Genomic DNA, 23,953 nt, shown 5'->3' on the forward strand with positions numbered 1-23,953 from the left:
GCGCTTACAATCTTATTCGGATCAGAGCCGGAGACGAGTGGAAGACGGCATTTAATACATGTGATGGTCATTACGAATATCTAGTAATGCCATTTGGTCTTTGCAACGCACCTGCTGTATTCCAAAGTTTCGTTAATGAAATATTCAGAGATCTGCTCTATGTTTGTGTCGTTGTATACTTAGACGATATTCTAATATTCTCTTCTAACCTCACATCTCATCGTCTCCACGTGGCAGAAGTCCTTTCCAGGCTACGTCAAAACCATTTGTTCTGTAAACTGGAGAAGTGCTCCTTCGAACTCGACCAGATACCATTCTTGGGTTACATCGTATCCGGTTCTAAACTACAAATGGACCCGGACAAGGTGAAGGCAATCTTGGAGTGGCCCCTTCCATTGGGCTTGAAACCTATCCAGCGATTCCTTGGTTTCGCCAATTATTACAGGCGTTTCATCCTGGGCTATTCCACCATTGTAGCACCCATTGTGGCTCTTACCCGGAAGGGTTCCAACCCTAAATCCTGGCCATCGACCGCGGAAGAAGCTTTCAACTTCCTTAAAAAGGCTTTTGCTTCAGCACCTATTCTCAGGCAACCCAACTCCTTGTCTCCATTTTTTCTAGAGGTCGATGCATCTAACGTGGGCATTGGAGCAGTACTCTGGCAAAAATCTCCCCAAGGTCAATTCCACCCTTGTGCCTTCTATTCAAGAAAATTCCTTCCAGCGGAGAAGAATTACGCCATAGGGGATAAGGAGTTGTTGGCAATCAAAGTGGCCCTGACGGAATGGCGGTATCTTCTTGAAGGGGCAAGACACCCGGTTACAATCTTCACCGACCATAAAAATCTTCTATACCTCCAAACTGCACAATGCTTAAACCCCAGACAGGCACGTTGGTCCTTGTTCTTTTCCCGCTTTGAGCTCCGGATTACCTTCAAGCCTGGGAGTAGGAATAAAAGGGCTGATGCTCTCTCCCGTGCGTTTCCTGCGCATGTACTTTCTGAAGATGACCCATCTTATCCTATCCTGGACCCTAAATGTCTGGTGTCTGCTACGCAGCTCAAATCCTCTGTTCCTCCTGCTGGGAAAACCTTTGTACCTCCTAGACTCCGCCATAAGTTCTTGAAACACTTCCATTCTACCATTTTCTCTGGTCACTCAGGCATCCGCAAGACCACAGAATTAGTGTCCAGGAATTATTGGTGGCCCAGTCTAAACTCTGATATCAAGGACTTCGTCTCTTCCTGTAGTACCTGCACACAAAGCAAATCTTCTCATCAACGTCCTGCCGGTCAACTTTTACCTCTGCCACTTCCTCAGGCACCCTGGACCCATATAAGTATAACCGAACTTCCATCTAGCAAGAATTGTACAGTCATTTGGGTCGTGGTCGATCGCTTCTCCAAAATGGCCCACTTCATCCCACTTGCTGGTCTGCCCTCCTCACCCATCCTAGCTTCTCACTTTGTCAAGGAGATATTCCGTCTGCATGGCTGCCCTCTCGAAATAGTATCAGACCGAGGCGTTCAGTTTGTTTCCAGATTCTGGAGGTCTCTCTGCAAACTATTGGGAATCAAGTTGAATCTATCGTCAGCTTACCACCCACAATCTAACGGGTAGACTGAACGAGTGAACCAGGATTTAGAGACTTATCTCAGAATGTTCTCCTCTGCTAACCAGGACAACTGGGTAGACCTCTTACCATGAGCGGAATTCTCTCACAACAATGCCTTCCATGAGTCCACCTCCAAGTCTCCCTTTCTGGTGGTTTATGGGCATCACCCTTCTCTCCCTAAATTCACACCTCTCCCACCCACCCAGGTGCCTGCTGCAGACCTACTTTACGTATAGATGAAAAAAAATCAGTTCTTTTGTGTCTTTATTACCGCCAACACAGAAATCTCACATAAGCTGTTGTATATAATAGCTGAAGTAACTGATGTCAGCGGAGCTGGTAGGTAAATCTTCTTACCGCTATAGCGGCTAAACAATAAAGATTCCAATGTATGTCTCCAAAAGTTACTCAGTAGATCTTAACGTCAACGTGTAACGTTTGTCACGGGCACTAGGAGTCTTTACCCAGGGATCAGCAGGTGATGGACTTACCAGAGCAATATAGGTGGTAATATGGTACTCTGGTAGCGGGGTGATCACGGAACAGGAGACAGCAGATGGTAGAGAATGCTCGTGGAAAGTCTATGACTAGCAGCACTGGTAATATATAGGTAATAGTACACGAGGAACTGAATGGAAAAAGGAAACGTGAGGGTAGTCAGTGGTCTGCGGATAGCAAGTTATACCACTGCTATAGTGAGGAGGAATGTCCAGAAGTAACGAGGAGGTGATGAGAGTCAGCGGTCTGCGTTAGCAAGTTGTACCGCTGTCTAGGTGAGGGAACGGAATCCAGGTGGAGGTATCCGGGAAGTCAGTGGTCTGCGTTAGCAAGTTGTACCACTGCTATGTGGAAGGATACTGGAAACAGGTGACACAGTTAACAGGAATCAGTGGTCTGCCTCTAGCAAGTTGTACCACTGAAATATATATGTGAGGAGGAGCACGGGGAGATAAATGTAATGCAGAGTATACACGGGCACACTGAACTTGATCCCACGATGATATGCACAAAGTATTAATAACTGAGCAGCACTGCACAAATATACAAAGTCACAGGAACTATCCAGACTACAAGGTAACACAGTCAAATGATGGCAATAGTCTCAGTGGATAGGCAACTCCAGAGAAGAACAACTCAGTCCAGCAAGGTATGCAATACACGAGCACAGTCAATGATAAGTATGCATACCGTGGTTCAGAAGAGCAGGCTATCAGAAAGGAGTGCAGGGATACCTGAGCGGCAGGAGGCCGGCAGGATGCGAAGTCCCAGGGAAATGGAAGCGGAATCCAAGTAGGTGCAGCGCACAGGTAGGTAGACCAGCAACGATGGAAACAATACTCAGGAAGCAGTAGTATATAGGACTGGTCGCCTGGAGATCACTGAAGAGTAGAAGTGGTATGGCAGAGAAGACAGCAGCGGAGCGTTGATCCAATGCAGACAGGCGAGTTGACACAGGCAGGAACACTGTAGAAGCACGGAGAGTGGATCAGCTGGCTGCAGACACGAGGAGTACTGGAGGGTAGCGATAAGCAGGACACTGCAGATACACGGAGGTAGCGGATAGGAATCAGCAGGTGCAGTCGCGATGAAACACGAGAGAGTTGAGGTAAGCTGGAACTGTTGAGCACGGAGACAGCGGATAGGAATCAGCTGGTGCAGTAACGATGAAACACAGGAGAGTTGAAGTGGTCTGGAAACTGTAGAAGCACGGAGGCAGCGGATAGGAATCAGCTGGTGCAGTAACGATGAAACACAGGAGAGTTGAAGTGGTCTGGAAACTGTAGTGCACGGAGGCAGCAGATAGGAATCAGCTAGAGCAGTCACGATGAAACACGGGAGAGTTGAAGTGAGCTGATAACTGTAGTGCACGGAGGCAGCGGATAGGAATCAGCTGGAGCAGTCTCGATGAAACACAGGAGAGTTGAAGTGGTCTGGAAACCACAGGAGAGTTGAAGTGGTCTGGAAACCACAGGGGAGTTGAAGTGGTCTGGGAACCACAGGAATCAGCTGGGCTGAATACACGAGGAAACACAGGAACACCTTCAGAGGCTCATGGGGAATGAGACTCCAAGATCAGGCAATGAGGTATAGACAGCAGGTGCTTTAAATAGGGAGTGTTGCCTGATCAGCCAATTAACTAAAAGGAACATGTACTGAAGGTTTGAAAGGGCTGCACATGCGCAGACCCTCAGGATGGTGGACGGCCACGGTTCCTAAACATACGGGAAGAAGCACTCACAGTCTGGTGAGTGACAACGTTATTCAAAGCATACATAAAGGATTTAACTTCTCAGTATGAACATGACTCCAGCAGTCAGCGGGTCCGGTAATGCTCTTCAATGGCTTTATGAATCTTAACATCAGCGTGTGGCATTTACTCAAATCATACATAAAGGATTTACCTTCTCAGTATGAACGTGGTTCCGGCAATCAGCAGGTCCGGTCAAATTCTTCGGTGCGCACCTCCAAACGGAATCCGGATATACAACACACTTCAAAAGAGAGAGTTCCACTTTGATACAATGTGTCTTAATAGTTGTAAACTCCACAATGTTGCAAGCAGCATTAAACAAGCGACGCGTTTCGTCTGGATACCAGACTTTCTCAAGCATTAAAGCTGTAAATCAGGAGCTGCCTTTTAAAGAGGAGATGTCTCATTAATCATAATTCCAGACACCTGTTTGTGGATCTGAAAAAGCAAAGAAACACTTCTATATCGCTTATTGGATTGTTTATCTCTTTTTCTTCCTCATCTACTTGTACATGCAAAGATGCTAATAATAATAATTATTCATGTTAGTATACCCATGGCTGGACAAATATTAATCATCGATATATAAAAATAATGATGTAAAAGAACATGACTACCATAATACATATAAAAGCATATGACCATAAGAGTATGCGCATGTGCATAATTAGTATATACACACACACATACATAAGCATAAATCAGACCATGAACACATAACCTACTCCTACCAATAAACATATATGTATGTATACATACACCTATATATACGCATACATACAAATAAAAATGCGTACATCTATGTCTGCCAATCATTGAATTCCATAGTTTCATTTAGTTCCTCAGGATATAAGGTTTGTAATTTGAACATCCATAAAACTTCGTTCTTACATAGTCTTTTATAACGATCTCCACCTCTGATCGTTGGATTAATTTTTTCTACTCCAATAACTTTAAGACCCCTGGGATTACTATCATGCTTCTCCATAAAGTGTCTAGAGACACTATGTTTCGTATAGCTTTTAATAATATTTTGCCTATGCTCTCTGAAGCGACTTTTAAGGGAACGTGTTGTTCTTCCTACGTACTGGAGGCCACACGGGCACTCCAGTACGTATATGACAAAGCATGTCTCACAGTTGATAAATTGAGAGATAGCATACTCTATACCGCTTACCCTAGATATAACAGATATAACACTACTCACTGCTTTACCAATGTAATTACAAGTTAAACAAACATTTCTATTACAACTGAAGCAACCTGATCTTTTAGGAGGTAGCCAAGAGTTAGATGTGTTAATATTAGTTTTGTTGTTAGTTTTTAAAGCAGTAGGAGCTAACAAATTTTTCAAGTTGGTATTTTTCTTATAAATTAATTTTGGTGTTTTTTCCAAAACATTACTCAAAATGGCATCCTGATGTAGAATCTTATAATTATTAGTAATAATACGTTTTATCAGGTGTGACTTATTGTTGTATTTAGAAATATATAACAAAGAACTGGTTGTACCATCATATCCAGAATCCTTATTAAGAGTAATATTGCTCTTAGGGACCAACAAATCACTACGTGTTTTATTTAATGCAAATTCTTTTGCATCAAATTAGATTTTTCGGATAACCTCTTTCCGAGAAATCCAAAGACATTTTATTAGCTTGTAAAATAAGATCATCTTCCAAAGTACAGTTTCGTCTGATTCTACATAGTTGACCCTTCGGTATATTATGAATCCAGGGCTTATAGTGGCCGCTCTTAAAATGTAAGTACGTGTTAGAATCAACAGGTTTATTGTAATTGGTGGATACAATTCTGTTGGTAATTTCATCCACTATTAGGGTAACATCTAAAAAATTGACTGTGGACAAACTAAACTGATGTGTGAAGGACAAATTATATGTGTTAGTGTTAAGAAAAGAAACAAATTCTGATGCTAACTGGGACCCTCCTTCCCAAATAAATTTTTTTTCATCTATACGGAAATGCAATATTTTGGATTTTTTTTTTTTTACATATACACCTAAAAATTAACATCAAACATTGTGTATTATTTGGATCTGAACGCAAACTTACATCTTCTATATCCATCTTTATATAAGTGAGAGATTACATATAGATCTCATTAGGAATTATTGGATACTCATCCAGAGTTATAACCAATTTATTATATACATTTTGTATAAAGATGCTATTATCGTTTTACAATATATATGGACCACTGTGATATGTATTGAATACATCTGATTTTTTATTGTGTTGTAGATATTTTATTCTTGGCCAAGAATTTTTTGTATGTTTGTATCAATTAATTTTTATTCAAGTGATATTAATAAGTCCTCCTTTTCTGTACATACTTATGTGCATTAGCTAGAATTAATAAAATATATTAACGGTTATTCTGCGCATTTCTAATGTTTTTGTTTTGGCTTGTATATAGAGACTTAACACTGTCTCTTTTTTGAAATTGCTGCATCTGATACCGATATTCCTATAGAGTAATACTAGCTATAGAATTTAGCGCCAGAGAATTGAGTTGCTTTGTTTTAAGACCTACTTTACCTCAACTTTCTCTCTATTTGGACTTAAGTAAGATCTTGTCTCAAAAAATCCTCTACACGATACAAATTGGCTGCTGATAAGAGACGTCGGGTACTCCCTGTCTTCAAAGTTGGAGATCGGGTGTGGCTCTCCACCAAAAATATACGCCTCAGAGTTCCTTGTATGAAGATGGCTCCGCGGTTTATTGGTCCATATACCATTTCTCAAGTCATTAATCCAGTTTGCTTCAGATTACGCCTTCCAACTTCTCTCCGTATTGTTAATTCTTTTCATGTCTCTCTGTTGAAACCACTGAAGATCAATCGATTCTCTTCAATGACCTCTTCAATCATCCCTACTGCACATCAGGAGGAGGAGTTCGAACTTAAACAAATTCTAGACTCCAAGTATTGTAAAGGCGGTCTAAAATACCTGGTGGACTGGAAGGGCTTTGGTCCTGAGGTTCGTGCCTCTGATGTTCACGCTCCTCGCCTGGTGGACAAATTTCATAAAAAGTTTCCTACTAAACCCTGCAGTAGACGTGCGGTGCCCGTCTTTAAAGGGGGGGGTACTGTCACCCGCCGGGGTATCGGGCAGCTCACCCGACCCCTGGCAAACTTACCTGCCTCCGGCGGTCCGCTCCGTCCCGGGCGCCGCCATCTTGGATTCGGGTCTGCGCATGCGCAGACCCGCAAATTATGAAATCTATGCCTGTCCTCCTATTGGCCAGGCAATCCTGGCGCCAAATACAAAAGGCACTTCCTCCAAACCCTCAGTGCCTGTTCCTCAGTTGCCTTTTGGGTACCTTAGACTTGGCTACTCTGCTTTTATACTCGTCTGCAAAGCTGACACTCCGTTCAGGTACCAACCATCTATTCTACTAGTCTGCAAAGCTGACACTCTACTCACGTACCTGCTACTATACTCGTCTGCAAAGCTGACACTCCGTTCAGGTACCAACCATCTATTCTACTAGTCTGCAAAGCTGACACTCTACTCACGTACCTGCTACTATACTCGTCTGCAAAGCTGACACTCCGTTCAGGTACCAACCATCTATTCTACTAGTCTGCAAAGCTGACACTCTACTCACGTACCTGCTACTATACTCGTCTGCAAGCTGACACTCCGTTCAGGTACCAACCATCTATTCCACTAGTCTGCAAAGCTGACACTCTACTCTCGTACCTGCTACTACTCGTCTGCAAGGCTGACATTCTATTCTAATACCTGCTATTCTACCTGCTGGGTTCCAAACTTCCCAAGAGGGCCTCGTGCAGTACTCTAGCAGGGGCCGCGACCTGCGAGCAAGACGCAGCTAAGACCATACTGCCTTGCGGCAGTTCCTGGCGAACACCGTCTGCTCGTTAGACTCCGCGCCCTGTTGGTGTAGCACTAAACTGTGCAGACCCTAGGATTCACATTGTAAGGACCTGCTATCGCTTGAGACCGTGACACACTAGTTATGAATCGGGCCAGGGCCTAAGCCGTTCCTTGCCACTCCGTGTCGTAAATGGCATATTGGCAAGTTTACGTTTCTCCTCAGATGATTTCAATTTTCTTTTTTTTGCTAACTTTAGTGAACTTTGGCTTTTTGGATTTTACATGCCCTCTACTAGGAGATTGGGCATCGCCCTTGGCAGAAGACGTTGATGGCATTTCATCGTCTATGTCATGACTAGTGGCAGCAGCTTCAGCATTAGGAGGAAGTGGTTGTCACAAATCGGGATCTTAGCCGCACTTACGTCATCCGCCGCTGTCATATCACGGCTACCTGGATCCCTTCTGGTCATCTGCAGCATTCCCGTTCTCCACACCTTCATTTGTAAACAAACACATACTGTCTGTCCTGCTGCATGGGCGCGGCCATCTTGGATGCAGTCAGGTGATCAGTCCAAACCAACCAGATTCAGAAGCTGTGATCACATGAACTGATCAGCCAATAGTTGTTTGGGACATCCTATTTAAACCTGCTGCTGTGATCTGTTCATTGCCAGAACAACACACTTCTCTCCAGAGGATAGTTCTTGGCTCCAGTGTTCCTGACTGCATTACAAGTGCAGTAATCCTGTCTGCACTCCAAGTGCAGTGTTCCTGACTGCATTACAAGTGCAGTAATCCTGTCTGCACTCCTAAGTGCAGTGTTCCTGACTGCATTACAAGTGCAGTGTTCCTGACTGCATTACAAGTGCAGTGTTCCTGACTGCATTACAAGTGCAGTGTTCCTGTCTACATTTCCAGACTGCTAATTCCCCTGCTATATTCTACAATCAGCACGAACATGAGCAAGAAGTTCATCCAGGCTGCTAAGTTCTGTTTCACTCCTGCTCCAGCTAGTCCCAAGGGTCCCGAATCGGATCAAGAAATTCAGACGACCGTGACAGTTTGTTCTGGCCTAATGGATCCGCTAGGGGAACATACCCCGAGGGAGGACTCTGTCCAAATATTAGCTGAACGCATTGAGAGACAAGAAACTAACCAGGGGCAAATTTTGAGATTGCTGCAGGATGTTTCTACACGTATGGATACCTTGCAGTTATTCCGCAGTCAACCATCCCATACTCCACCTGAGCCAGTAATACCTGCTTCACTACTTACTTCATCCAGACTCCATCTTCCCACGCCAGCTAAATACAATGGCGATCCGAAGAATTGCCGCGGGTTTCTCAACCAGTGTAGTATACACTTTGAATTACAACCCGGAAATTTCCCCACTGCACGTACCAAAACTGCTTATATTGTTTCGCTACTATCAGGGCAAGCTCTGGCATGGGCATCACCGCTCTGGGAAAAATCTGACCCAATTTTATTTGACATTGATAGCTTCCTGTCTACCTTCCGCAGAATATTCGACGAGCCTGGAAGAACAACGTCAGCCGCTTTAGATATTCTGCGCCTTCGGCAAGGGCAGCAGTCTGTGGGGCAATATGCCGTTCAATTTCAAACACTTTCCTCTGAACTATCTTGGAATAACGATGCTCTTGTTGCGGTTTTCTGGCAGGGCCTGTCTGACCACATTAAGGATGTATTAGCGTCTCGGGACTTACCTACAACGCTAGACCAATTGATTACCACCTGCAATCGGGTTGATCTTCGGTTCAGAGAAAGAGCTCTAGAAAAGATGAAGCTGAAACACCCCAAGTTCCACCCTATTCAACGGGTCCGTGTACCGTCTCCTTTCCCTGAAGGACCCATGCAATTAGGCAAAGCACGTCTTTTACCCACCGAGCGAGAACGGCGAGTTAGAGAGAAACTTTGCTTATACTGTGCCAGTTCCGGACATCTGTTACATCATTGTCCTCGTAAGCCGGGTAAACACAACCTCCTAGCTGACGATGAGGAAGTGAGCCTAGGAGTGGCTCTTCGCTCCCCACAAGGCAAGGACTGTATTATCCCAGTCACTCTGAAACACGCTCAAGGCTCCCAATACATTTCAGCCCTGCTGGATTCTGGAGCAGCTGGGAATTTCATGTCTGCCAGATTAGCTGCTGAACTAGCCATTCCACTAGAGAAAATTCCAGTGACCATCTTTCTCTCTGCGGTTGACGGTAGCCGTATTCCAGGGGGTACCATTACGCATCAGACTTCTCCAGTGACGCTCCAAATAGGAGTTCTGCATTCCGAGTCTCTTACCTTTTTGGTCATCCCAGAAGCCACTAGCCCTGTGGTTCTCGGGTTTCCATGGCTTCAAACGCATAACCCCCATATCGACTGGTCGACTCCACAAATCCTGGCGTGGGCTCCAACTTGTTTCGGGTCCTGTTTACAACGTGTTCTTCCACATTGCTCCACCTCTGATAAGGAAGTTTTGCCAGTTCCTTCTGCCTACCAAGAGTTCACAGACGTTTTCAGTAAGCAGGCCGCTGAAACTCTACCACCTCATCGGGATTGGGACTGTCCCATTGATCTTGTTCCGGGTAAAACCCCACCGCGTGGCAGAGTCTACCCTCTTTCTATCCCTGAGACAAAATCTATGTCTGAATATGTAAAAGAGAACTTGGAAAGGGGCTTTATTCGCCCATCCTCTTCACCGGCAGGAGCCGGGTTCTTTTTTGTAAAAAAAAAAGATGGTGGATTACGTCCCTGCATCGATTACCGAGGTCTCAACGACATTACCATCAAGAACCGGTATCCTCTGCCCCTCATCACAGAGTTATTTGACAGAGTCAAAGGTGCGCAAATATTTACGAAGTTGGATCTCCGAGGGGCCTACAATTTGATCCGTATCAGGCGTGGCGATGAATGGAAAACCGCCTTTAACACCAGGGATGGGCACTACGAATATCTTGTCATGCCATTCGGTTTGAGCAATGCCCCAGCGGTTTTTCAGAATTTCATAAACGAAATCTTTCGGGACTTACTGTACCATACTATTGTGGTATATTTGGACGATATCCTCGTTTTCTCCTCTGATATCCAGTCCCATCGCAGACATGTTAAAGAGGTCCTCAGCCGTCTCAGAAGGAATAAACTGTATTGCAAGCTTGAAAAATGCACCTTCGAAGTTGAATCCATTCCATTCTTGGGGTATATCATCTCGGGCACCGGTCTCCGTATGGACCCAGAGAAGGTGCAAGCTATTCTTAACTGGCCTCAACCATCTACACTAAAGGCAGTACAGCGATTTCTGGGATTTGCTAACTACTATCGAAAATTTATTCGTGGCTACTCTACTGTAGTAGCACCACTCACCGCCCTCACCAAAAAAGGAGCTAATCCTGCCAAGTGGTCTGAAGAAGCCCAATCTGCTTTTCAACTTCTGAAACAAGCATTTATTTCTGCTCCCATACTGAGGCAACCAGATTTAACCTGTCCATTCTACTTGAAAGTTGATGCCTCATCTGTCGGAGTAGGGGCAGTTCTCTCCCAAAAACCAGCTGATGAGCAATGGCATCCCTGCGGGTTCTTCTCCCGAAAATTTTTACCAGCTGAACGAAATTATGCCATAGGGGACAAAGAGCTGCTTGCCATCAAATTGGCGCTTGAAGAGTGGAGACATTTACTTGAGGGAGCTCGTTATCCTGTCACAATATACACGGATCACAAGAATCTGCTCTACCTTAAAACTGCACAGTGCATGAATCCACGTCAGGCCCGATGGGCACTATTCTTTTCTCGATTTGATATCCATGTCACCTTCCGTCCCGGTTCCAAAAATCGCAAGGCCGATGCTTTGTCACGTTCTATGGTAAAAGAAGAAGATTCCATCATTGTGGATCCACGGCCTATTATCAGCCCACTCAGCATCGCAGTCAGTAGACCCGACAATACACCTCCCCAGGGGAAAACTTTTGTTCCTGAGAATCTGCGTAAAAAATTGCTCCAATGGGCACATTGTTCCAGATTTGCCGGTCATGCTGGCATCCGCAAAACTCAATCTTTCATATTGAGAAGCTACTGGTGGCCTACGCTTCATCAAGATGTTCAGCAATTTGTTTCCGCATGTGGCAGCTGTGCCCAACATAAAAGTTCAAGACAATCTTCAGCTGGTCAACTTTTGCCTCTGCCTATTCCCACCAAACCCTGGACCCATATTTCTATGGACTTTGTTTCCGATTTGCCCAATTCTAATAATTTCAATACCATCTGGGTCATCGTTGACCGATTCTCTAAAATGGCGCATTTTGTTCCTCTCCGTGGACTCCCATCAGCACCTATCCTGGCTCAGCAATTTATAAAGGAGATCTTCCGTTTGCATGGGTGTCCTGAAGAAATCGTCTCAGATAGAGGTGTTCAGTTTGTGGCGAAATTCTGGAGATCCTTGTGCCAAGCACTACAGATCAAACTAAACTTCTCTTCGGCCTATCATCCCCAATCCAACGGGCAAACGGAAAGAGTTAATCAAGACCTAGAAACATTTCTCCGTTTGTACATATCCTCTTCTCAAGACGACTGGGTAGATCTGCTTCCTTGGGCAGAATTTGCTCATAATAATCATTATCACGAATCCTCTGCTTCCACTCCATTTCATACGGTCTATGGCCTACACCCCAGGGTACCCTTGTTTACTCCACTTCCTACAGCCTCAGTACCTGCCTCTGAAGTTTTCCTAAAGAATTTTTCAGGCCACTGGCGCCAGGTACGGGAATCTCTACTTAAAGCGTCCCAACGCTACAAAATTCAGGCCGACAAAAAGCGACGAGCCATTCCAAGCTTGAAACCCGGAGACAGAGTCTGGCTGTCTACTCGCAATCTACGCCTCAGAGTTCCATCTATGAAATTCGCTCCTCGCTTTATTGGACCGTTTAACATCTCCCGAGTCATCAATCCAGTGTCCTACAAATTACATCTACCATCTTACCTCAGGGTACCCAACACCTTCCATATCTCTCTCTTGAAACCACTGGTGCTAAATCGGTTTTATACACCCAAACTGGTTTCTCCTGAAGTGCAGACTGAACATGGTGACGAATATGAAATTAAAGAGATCTTGGACTCTCGGTTTCGACATAAAACCTTACAATATCTAGTCGACTGGAAAGGCTATGGTCCAGAAGAGAGGGCCTGGATCAAAGCTTCTGATGTTCACGCTCCATCTCTCATCAAAAAATTTCACCGCAAGTTTCCAACTAAGCCCCAATCTAAGTGTCCAGTGGCCACTCGTAAGGGAGGGGGTACTGTCACAAATCGGGATCTTAGCCGCACTTACGTCATCCGCCGCTGTCATATCACGGCTACCTGGGTCCCTTCTGGTCATCTGCAGCATTCCCGTTCTCCACACCTTCATTTGTAAACAAACACATACTGTCTGTCCTGCTGCATGGGCGCGGCCATCTTGGATGCAGTCAGGTGATCAGTCCAAACCAACCAGATTCAGAAGCTGTGATCACATGAACTGATCAGCCAATAGTTGTTTGGGACATCCTATTTAAACCTGCTGCTGTGATCTGTTCATTGCCAGAACAACACACTTCTCTCCAGAGGATAGTTCTTGGCTCCAGTGTTCCTGACTGCATTACAAGTGCAGTAATCCTGTCTGCACTCCAAGTGCAGTGTTCCTGACTGCATTACAAGTGCAGTAATCCTGTCTGCACTCCTAAGTGCAGTGTTCCTGACTGCATTACAAGTGCAGTGTTCCTGACTGCATTACAAGTGCAGTGTTCCTGACTGCATTACAAGTGCAGTGTTCCTGTCTACATTTCCAGACTGCTAATTCCCCTGCTATATTCTACAATCAGCACGAACATGAGCAAGAAGTTCATCCAGGCTGCTAAGTTCTGTTTCACTCCTGCTCCAGCTAGTCCCAAGGGTCCCGAATCGGATCAAGAAATTCAGACGACCGTGACAGTGGTTCTTGATCTTTCCTTACTTTATCCTCCAAATTTTTGTACTCCATTATATGCAGCACAAGAGAGCGTACCCCTAAACCACACACACTTTGGGACTGCTGAAACAGTGAACGTAGTAATAGATTGCAGTTCCTATTTTTTGGACTGCAGAAACAGTGAACGTAGTAATAGATTGCCGTTCCTATTTTTTGGAACTGCTGTAACAGTGAACGTAGTAATATTGATTGCAGTTCTTATTTTTTGGGACTGCAAGAATATATTGCTCTATAATTTTTTTAATACTTTTTAAATTTTTATTTTTTATTTTTTTTAAATTATTTTTTGTTTATTTTTTTAATTTTTTTTTATATTTTTTAAGATTTTTGGATAATTATCAAATTACTATGGACTTAGCAGAAAAAAATACAGGACAAAAGCACCACTGGACTCAGTAGGACAAACACTGGCCAAAGCACCACTGGAATCAGCAGGACAGAGCACTGGACAAAGTACTACTGGACTCAGCAGGACAGAGCACCACTTGACTAAACTAATCAGCAGGACAGAGCACTGGACAAACTACTACTGGACTCAGCAGGACAAAGCACCACTTGACTACTAAACTAATCAGCAGGACAGAGCACAGGATCTCAACAACCTCCCTCTTCTGTAACCACAGGGAGAATGAAGATGGCGGCCCCGAACGAGGCATTTATGACATATGAGTCTCGCGAGATCCGACGCGAGACTTGGATGTCATAGCCTCGTTTTAAATTCCTTTGGCGGCCGGAAGTATCGGAACAGTGCTCGGATCCCGTCGGATCCGCACTGTTCGGGTGGGCTCGGATTAGCGAAATCCGAGCCCGCTCATCTTTAGTGGTAATATAGGGTTTTAGTTAATTATTACTTCGACACGCTGAAATTAATTATGATGTAGGTAACCGGGAACTTTTGGCCATCAAATGGGCCTTTGAAGAATGGCGTCATTGGCTGGAAGAAGCCATTCATGTAATCTCCGTGATAACTGATCACAAGAATCTTCAGTACATCAAGTCTGCCAAAAGGATGAACCCCAGACAGGCCCGCTGGGCACTCTTCTTTACCCGTTTTAAGTTCATTATTGCCTACAGGCCCGGTTCCAAAAACATCAGGGCGGATGCGTTATAAAGAAGCTTAATGTCGTATCATGTGCCTGTTTCCGAACCACTGCCTATTATTCCACTATCTATCATTCATGCCGGATTAACTCAAGACTTGGGTGTCACTCTCCGTAGATTTCAAAAGATAGCACCTGCAGAAACTCCGGTGAACCGTTTGTTTGTTCCAGTTCACTTAAGAAAAGCGGTCCTTTCTGAAGCTCATGACAGTAAGACCGCCGGGCATCCCGGTATCTCTAAGACAGTGGAAATCCTTTTGCGCTCCGTGTGGTGGCCCTCATTATCCTCAGATGTCAGGAACTTTGATCTGTCTTGTGAAAGTTGTGCAAGGAGTAAGATCCCCAGGAACCGACCTTCAGGCCAGCTTATTCCCTTATCGATTTCATTGAACGCTTGGACGCACTTATCAATGGATTTTATTGTTGACCTTCCTTCTTCTGCAGGGCATAACACTATATGGGTGATTGTGGACCGATTTAGTAAAATGTCTCATTTCATACCGTTAACTAGACTTCCCAGTGCACGAGGTCTAGCTATTCTTAACATGTTTTTCGGCTCCATGGGCTCCCTACGGATATTGTCTCTGATCGCGGCTTCCAATTTGTTGCGTAGTTTTGGAAATGTTTCTGTATCCTCCTCGGGATCAACATGAGCCTCTCATCCGCATACCATACTGTGACTGGCTCACATATGAATAACTTATGGTTTGAATTTATTCAAAGGAAATAGTGTGGGGCGCTTATTTATATAAATTGCCAATGCACTTATTTTTAATATTATGTATATTTTGAGATAGGAAATCGTTATTTCTGAGTCCAGGGTAGAAAATTTCCTTTTTTGTTTAGTCTCTCTAGAGGAAATGCATTATGTCTGATGTATATATCTGATACAATGAGTCTTTGTTTACCAAGCTTATGGTGTATTGTGATGTGGGGAGTGGCTTGTTTTGGGATTTTTTGTTGTTCTGTGGGAATGTGTATTCGGCGACTGTATGAAGTATTCATGCCAGTCAGACCTTTTGACTTGCTAGTGGGTTTCCTGCCTCTGAAATAAGATCCAGGAAATCACAGCAAGGTTTTTAAGAATTTCATAGCGAAGTGTAAATATTAATGGCTTTGCAATGCATGTAAATGCATGTTTTGGTAAACAGGCTTACATCCTGATTCTAAAAATAGCCTGTGTCCAAATCTGTATAAAATGGACTGACTTGTACACTGAAATGTATCTTCTGATTACAACATCTGACCTCATCACTGGTACCTCTAACCAGTGAGAGTAAATTAACATCTTGCTTCATAGACCTGCTTGAAAATATCTTCCATGCTGAAAATCCTGTGATCCTGTTCTCCAGCTGATTCTGAGGTTGGACCCAGCTCTCCAGTACCACCGCTCTGCCTGCTACCCCTGCAACCCTGGTCAGTGCAAGGGGGGACCCATCCACAGCAACCCTGATCCACAGTAAGAGGTCAGGAGTACTAGCCCAGGTACACCAGCAACAAAATACGCTAGAAGCGTCAGTTACCCAGAAGAAACCCTGTTCTGTATGCCGGTATAACAGTCCAGTGGTGGCAGCAGTAACGAAAGGGGACAGTGGCAAAGTAAGCCCAGCCGGTTCCCAGCAACAACAGACAGGGTGGCATAGGCGGTCCATCCTGTCACACACCCTCAATCTAACGGTCACACGGAAAGGGTTAATCAATCCCTGGAACAGTTTTTACATTTGTACACCTCAGAATTCCATGACAATTGGTTATCTCTGCTACCATGGGCAGCATTTGCATATAGCAACTCATGTCATTCTTCTACCCATACTTTTCCATTCTATTGTAATTTTGGGTTTCACCCTAGGTCCAATTCTCTGTATTCGCTCAGTTCTTCTGGCCTCTCGGAAATACGTTCCACAGCTGCAGCTCTCAAGATTATTTGGAAAAAAGTCCAGTCTTCTTTGAGGCGAGCCTCATTTCACTCTAAAAAATTTGCTCACCGCCACCGCACAACTTGTTCTTCTAAAGTAGGACAGAAGGTCTGGCTCTCTACTCAACCTCAAACTCAGACAACCATGCAAAAACCTTGGGCCTAAGTTTATTGGACCCTTCACTATCACCAAACAAGTTAACCCTGTAGCCTTCAGATTAAAACTTCCTGGCTCCTTGAGAACTCCCAATACTTTTCACTGCTCCCTTCTCAAACCGGTGTTATACTCAAATCAGTTTTTAAATCCTCAGCCTTCAAGTATTCGGTCACCGGATCTGGATGTACGCCAGAAACTCGTAATGGAAAAGATCCTGGATTCTAAAAAAGTCCAAGGACAGGTCCACATTTTCTGGTTCAGTGGAAAAATCGAGGTTTGGAAGAACGGTCCTGGGTTCAACAAAGACGCCTTAATGCTAATAGGCATATCAAAAGGTTTCTCAAACAATTTCCTAGGAAACCAGGGTGTCGGGGTTCCAGTATCCCCCCTCAAGGGGGGGGGTACTGTTATGAGCCGCGGGGCCGCGGGCACCGCCGTGACTCACTTCAGTCTCCTCCTGGCATCCCGGCCATCTCCATGACGACTGGGACGTCACTTCCGGTATTCTGCCAGGGCAACGGTGGAACACCGAACTGCGCCCCGGAAACACAGGGCAGCCGGGCGCGTGCACCACCAAGCCTGCAGGCTAATTAAACAGGGTATTAATTAATCATCACTGCCTGGGGCTGATTACAGGGCAAAGCTCTGATTGGCTACCTCTAGTATTTAAGGTAGGGAGGGCTTAGCCTCCCTGCCGGTTATAGCGTGGATTTTGTCTATTGCTGACCTACTCCTGTCCTGTTCCTGTTTGTCTCAGTGTTCCTGTGGATACTCTACCTGTTTACTATTGGACCTCCTGTTGTGACCCTATTGCTTGTGTCTGGATTAGCCAACTTGCACTACAGTAAGATTTAAGTCCTGGGGGCATACGAGTATCTGTGAGCACATAAAACTCTACGGGAAAGGCGGCTGCTATAGGCAAAGACCTCTTCCATCAGTTCTCTAAGTTTGTTATCAGACCGGCAGCCTAATAAGCATATAATGTGCGACTGTAGGGAATTACTATTATTAATATTATTATTATTATTATTATTATTATTATTATCTTTGACTTATAAGGCGCCACAAAGGGTCTGCAGCGCCGTACATTACATATACAGAAAACAGAACCAAGACACAACATGATACAAAAATTTATACACACACAGGTGACAGGGTAAAGCAAATCAGATTGTATCTGGGACAGATGGTGAAAGGGATGGTAGAAATCAGCGAGAAGAAGGCCAAAGCTTAAGAAGACAGGGAAAACAGGGCTAGCGAAGCAGTCAAAGAGGTACAGAGGTTGAAGGAACAGTAGAAGGAGCACACAAGGAAAGAGGGCCCTGCTCATGAGAGCTTACATCCTAAAGGGAAGGGGGAGACACAAATAGGGTGGTACTAACTGGGGGAGAGAGCCAAGACAAGGAAGTTAGGAGGAGGACTGATGAGGACTTGAATAAAGAAATGAGTCTTAAGGGCACGCTTGAAGCCTTTGAGAGTAGATGCTAACCCGATGGAATGTGAAAGATCGTTCCACAGCAGGGGAGCAGCCTAGGCAAAGTCCTGAAGACGAGAGTGAGAGGAGGTGATCAGTGAAGTAGTGAGGCGGCGGTCACAGGCAGAGCGGAGGGGGCAGGTAGGAGTGTAGGTAGAGAATGGAGATGTAAGGAGGGGAAGATTGACTAAGAGCTTTAAAGGTGAGGGTAAGAAGCTTAAATTTAATTCTGTAGGCCATGGGGAGCCATTGTAGTGACTGTTGGATGGAGACAGCAGAGATAGAGCAGCGGGAGAGAAAAATGAGATGGGCAGCAGCATTGAGGATATACTTAAGAGGGTCAAGGCGAGAATCAGGTAGGCCAGAGAGAAGGAGGTTGCAGCAGTCAAGGCGAGAGATAATAAGCGATTGAACAAGGGTTTTCGTGGCTTCCGTGGTGAGAAAGGGACATATGTTAGATATATTCCGAAGGTGGAAGTAGCAGGATTTTGAGAGGGACAGAATGTGAGGCTTGAATGAGAGGGAGGAATCAAGGATGACCCCAAGGCATCGGACTTGGGGGACAGAAATGAGGGTAGTGTTAATAACAGAAATAGAGAGGGGGGGGAGGTGGGAGAGTCCTGGCAGGGGGGGAAGACTATAAGCTCGGTATTGGAAATATTGAGTTTAAGGAAGCATTGGGACATCCAAGATGAGATGGCTGAGAGACAGGAGGAGACACGAGACAAAAGGGAAGGGGAGAGGTCAGGGGATGAAAGATAAATTTGTGTATCATCAGCATAGAGGTGGTACTGGAGGCCAAAGGAGCGGATGAGGATCCCAAGGGAGGAGGTGTAGAGGGAGAAAAGCAGGGGGCCAAGAACGGAACCATGGGGAATGCCAACAGGTAGGGGAAGAGGGGAGCGGTTGGTGAGGTAAGAGGAAAGGACAGTGTTATATAGGCCTATAGATCTGAGAGTTTGCAAAAGGAGTGCTTGATCAACGGTATCAAAGGCAGCAGAGAGGTCAAGAGGGATTTAGCGAGGAGAAGGTCATTAGTGACCTTAGTGAGGGCGGTTTCAGTGGAGTGGAGGGGGCGAAAACCAGATTGGAGCGGGTCAAGGAGTGAGTGAGAGAAGAGAAAGGAGGTGAGACGGTTGTAGACAACCCGTTCAAGGAGTTTGGAGGCAAAAGGAAGAAGCGAAATAGGGCGGTAATTAGAGAGAGGCGGGTTCAAGGGACGGTTTCTTGAGTATGGGGGAGAGAAGAGCATGTTTAAAAGAGGAGGGGGAAGATTCCAGAGGAGAGGGAGAGGTTGAGGAGGTGTGCAAGGTGGGAGCAGGCTTCAAGAGAGAGGGAGCAGAGGAGGTGGGAGGGGATTGGGTCATGTGTGCAAGTGGAGGGGGGAGAGGAAGAGAGAAGGGTATGGACTTCATCTGCAGATACCGGAGTGAAGGAAGAGAAGGAGGGTGAGCTAGCAGGAGGGGAGGGGAGAAAAGAGATAGCAGCAGCAGAGAAGGGTGAGAAGGGGGACAGAATGGGCATGGAGGGGTGAGAGGATGGTGTAAGAAGGGACTGCTGGGAGATGACGTATAGACTCAATCTTGGAGGTGAAGTGGGTAGCAAAGTCGACAGCAGAGAGCGTGGGGGTGAGTGGGAGAGGGGGAGGCGAGAGGAGGGAGTTGAAGGTGGCAAAAAGCCGACGGTGGTTGGAGGATTGGGAAGAAATGAGAGCTTTAAAGAAAGATTGTTTAGAGAGGGATAGGGCCGAACCCATAAGAGGAGGAAATAATGAAAAAAAATAACTGCAACAATGAATATACACACAAATGATAATAATAAAAATCAGTCCATATGAATGGGGTCAATCCACATTAATGGTATATATCGTGAGTTTTATGAAACTGTAACATCCGTTTTTTTCAAATTTTCAAAGAAAAGTTGTAATGTTTTTGAAGATAGAGATCCTGAATGATAGCATATATCCTCAAAGATAAAAAGAAACAATAATGCATGAGATATATTCCATTTAAGGCTAATACACCCAGTGACAGTACCGTTACCACACACACAGTATGAAAAAACCGGTGGTAATATACATAGACCTTAAAGCCAATAATAGTGTAGCCAGAGAATTAAAGACGTGACTACAATAATGAAGAGTTTACACTGATAGTATATAACTAATCTAAGGAGCACTTACACAGAAAATACGGAGCTCAATGAACACTGCATACATCCACCATCCCTTTAATAGAATGGTATCCATATTTCACAAGTGTATCCTCCAATCTGTGCAAATCTCCAAATATCACTCCAATAGGAAAAAATCAGAAAAAACAGAAAATAATAACATAGTGCATTATCTTTAATATATAGAAAGATATCATATCACATGGGATATAAAATCATAAAACAAACAAAAAACAACAAATTGATCCACAGATGTAGCGTATAAACTAGTGGCGAGGCCGCCTACCAGAGTCCAGAAGTTTTAACAGCATGTAGCATGCCAAAAGTCGCTGTCTACTTCCATGTGAAAGTTCAATAAATCACGACTTCGTCAGTATGGTCCCGTCACCTGATCACTAACGCGTTTCGACCATGTGTGTCTTAGGTCTTTGTCAAGGCTAATGGTTATATGCTTCAATCATTCCACTTCAATCATTTTTATTCCGTTTGGTTTATCTCTATGTGCATAGAGTAGCACTGATTGTAACACCTTTGGTTATATGTAAATTTAATTAGGAGGACTAATTGGTGGATCCTTTACAGGTGTTAACATAGGCGGCTATCCTGTTGTGCGCAGTTAGTTCATTTCATTATCTTGAAGTTGAGGAAGTCAGCAGGAGTGCGTGACTTTCTCCAAAGCCGTTCTGCACTGCGGGAGCATTTTTGTAGATAGCGGGTAAGTTTAGTGTGCCACGGTTGCGGCGGGGACCGACGATGCTTGACGGTGACAGTCGGGACAACAGAGTCAAGTGCAGTGGTAAGAGTGTGATTGTAAAAGGAGACAGCCTTATCGGGGCAAGAAAGAGTGGTGATGGGGGAGAGGAGCGAGCCTAGGGAGGAGGAGAAACTGGTAGGATCAACTGTGTCAAGATTACGCCTGGTGAGAGTAACTCTGGGGGACGGGGACGATGAGAGGGGTGGAGAGATGCTAAAAGAGAGGAGATGGTGGTCAGAGAGAGGAAAAGGTGAATTAAGGAGGTCAGAGACAGTACCGAGGTGTGAAAAAAACAGATCTAGGGAGTGGCCACTGCGGTGGGAGGGAAAGGAGGTTCATTGAGAGAGACCAAGTTTGGAGGCAGCAGGGTCTGAGGGATTGTCTATAGGGATATTAAAATCCCCCAAGATGAGGGAGGGAAGGTCAGAGGAGAGAAAGTGAGGGAGCCAGGTGGCAAAGTGATCAAGAAATTGTGAGACAGGAACTGGAGGACGGTATATAACCGCAACACGGAGGTCGACTGGGTGGAATTGGTGGATAGAGTGTACCTCAAAGGAGGAAAAAGAGAGGGAGGGTTAGGGGGGAGAACTGAAAAGAACAGCAGGAGGAGAGAAGTATGCCGACACCACCACCTTGCCGTTCCCCAGGTCTGGGTGTGTGGGAGAAGGACAAGCCCCCGAAAGAGAGAGCAGCTGGAGAGGTAGTGTCCTCAGGGGATAGCCAAACAGAAAATACAAACAATGTGACTTAAAAATGTTGAGTATAAAGGATGCCTCTGTTTATCCAGGATACAAATTAATTGCAAACAGCAGAAAGCTGGGAGAGAAGCAATCTTCACAACAATCACATCTAGATGAGTAAGCTGGTTTGAGGTAAGAAAAAGTACAGTGTATCCACTACATTTACTCTAAAGTACTCACAATCCACTAGATGGCGATGTTGTCCCAGAAAACACTGGTCAGAGTGCTGGTGAATAGTGAATGACAACATGCAACCACTATAGAAGCTTTTCCAAGATGCAGCAGACAGGCATATGTTTTAAAAAAAAAGCTTGTTTTTTGCGCCCCAGAGTAAAAATGAATGATAAGTAGTAATGGGTGAATAAATTCCTGTCACAGTGGTGCTGGAGCCATTCTGGCACAAAACTGCATCCAGTAGCAGTTTAGATCATAAAAGTCTAAAGTGTTCAGTGGAGGAGTCTACCCCATACTTACCTACTTTCTTCAGCTCCCTTCCGGGAGCCAGCCAGTGGAGGTGGGCGTGAGGGGGCGGGGCGGCCGAAATTGTGTCATTTCGGCTCCGCCCCCTATGATGTCATGATGTAAATCGCGTCATTTGACAGCGGGGGCGGGGCCAAATGCCGCAATTCACCGGAAATCGCGGCGTTTGGGATCTAATTCTGCCCACTTCCCTAGAAAGTGGGGCACTTCCTAGTGAAGTGGGCAGAATTCGGGAGATTGCCACACTCACCCGGGAGTCCGGGAGACTCTCGCAAAATGCGGGAGTCTCCCAGACATTCCGGGAGAGTTGGCAAGTATGGTCTACCCTTGAAACCTGGGTAACAGAGGAAGGCATTCAATAAGTTTAAAGACAAACTTCAATACACTCACCCTCAGTAAGACTCCTTCAGCACCAGTTTATGAGAGTCTTTTTATTGTACAGGTCCACAAGGCACCATTTTTAGAGGGCACATGCAGCGCCGGAAAATTTGTCCAAAAAGTATATATAGGTACCAAACCTGTTTCTCCAGCTACTAATTCCAGATGCTATGCAGCGTGTAGTAAAGGCACCAAAGTGCAGTCAGCAGGCAGACCGAAGAGGTCGTCAATGTGCGGTGATGTCATGAAGTCTGATGTGCGCAGCAGATGACCTTCACATCCACAGGACCCACAGAGGTTACAGTCTGTGGGTAAGTGAACCGCTCATCCTAAGGGTACAACTGCTCTAATTTGGGGAGGTAAGTCCTCTCCTCTGGGAGCTCAGTATGTGGTTGTAGAGCTTGCCGCATGGCGGTCCTCAATGCCGCCGATGTGCAGCACCACCCAAGGGCTAAAGGTAGTACAGGGTAGTTGTACCAGCCGACGACCCATCACCATATAATCCAGACTCGAGTGTGAGCGCAGCAACAGGGATCACGGATGCAGTCAAGGACATACAGGCCTCCAAGGCACTCTCTGGCCTGTCAGAAAGGTGAGTCAACCCTCGACAATCGGGCAACGTAACAGGAAATGATAGTGGGATTGCGGGAGAGCCCAATGGGATTAAGCAGAGGGGTATTGATGGTAATGTTCAGGGCCAAATCAGTTCTGCAGTCGTGCAAGTGAAAAACTGCAGTATTTATGCTGCATATACAGAAATGCTGCAAGCTTAATACAGGAAAAAATAATTATTCTGGTAACACTGCTACAAGGTTCCCATAAAAGCATTACTTAAATTCCTGAAGGTACTTTGTTGTTTAATGCAACATTTTTGCTCCTGATTTAAGTCTTGTCTCGTGGGTTTCTGCTACATTTTCACATTTCAAACAATTCAAACTTACATTTGTATCCCTTTTTTACACAAATGTACGTTTTTTTGTTTCTAATCAGGCATTGCTGCTCTGTACTGTGGCTTAGCAGGTAAACAGCAAGTTAAAGGGAGGAGAGAACAGAGGA

At 45.0% G+C, this 23,953-nt stretch overlaps 1 protein-coding gene across 2 annotated transcripts in view; it reads right to left on the reverse strand.

Moving 5' to 3' along the window:
• SLC12A4 (solute carrier family 12 member 4) overlaps positions 1-22,549 on the reverse strand; it is a 1,264,335-nt gene extending 1,241,786 nt beyond the window's left edge. For both annotated transcript variants that reach the window (XM_075188833.1, XM_075188832.1), the window contains exon 1: positions 22,514-22,549. The gene's annotated coding sequence lies outside the window, so the exon portion shown is untranslated. The remainder of the gene's footprint in view (positions 1-22,513) is intronic.
• Positions 22,550-23,953: the final 1,404 nt, after the last annotated feature.

This window comes from Mixophyes fleayi, chromosome 10, assembly GCF_038048845.1.
Source record: "Mixophyes fleayi isolate aMixFle1 chromosome 10, aMixFle1.hap1, whole genome shotgun sequence".
Classification (NCBI taxonomy): Eukaryota; Metazoa; Chordata; class Amphibia; order Anura; family Limnodynastidae; genus Mixophyes; species Mixophyes fleayi.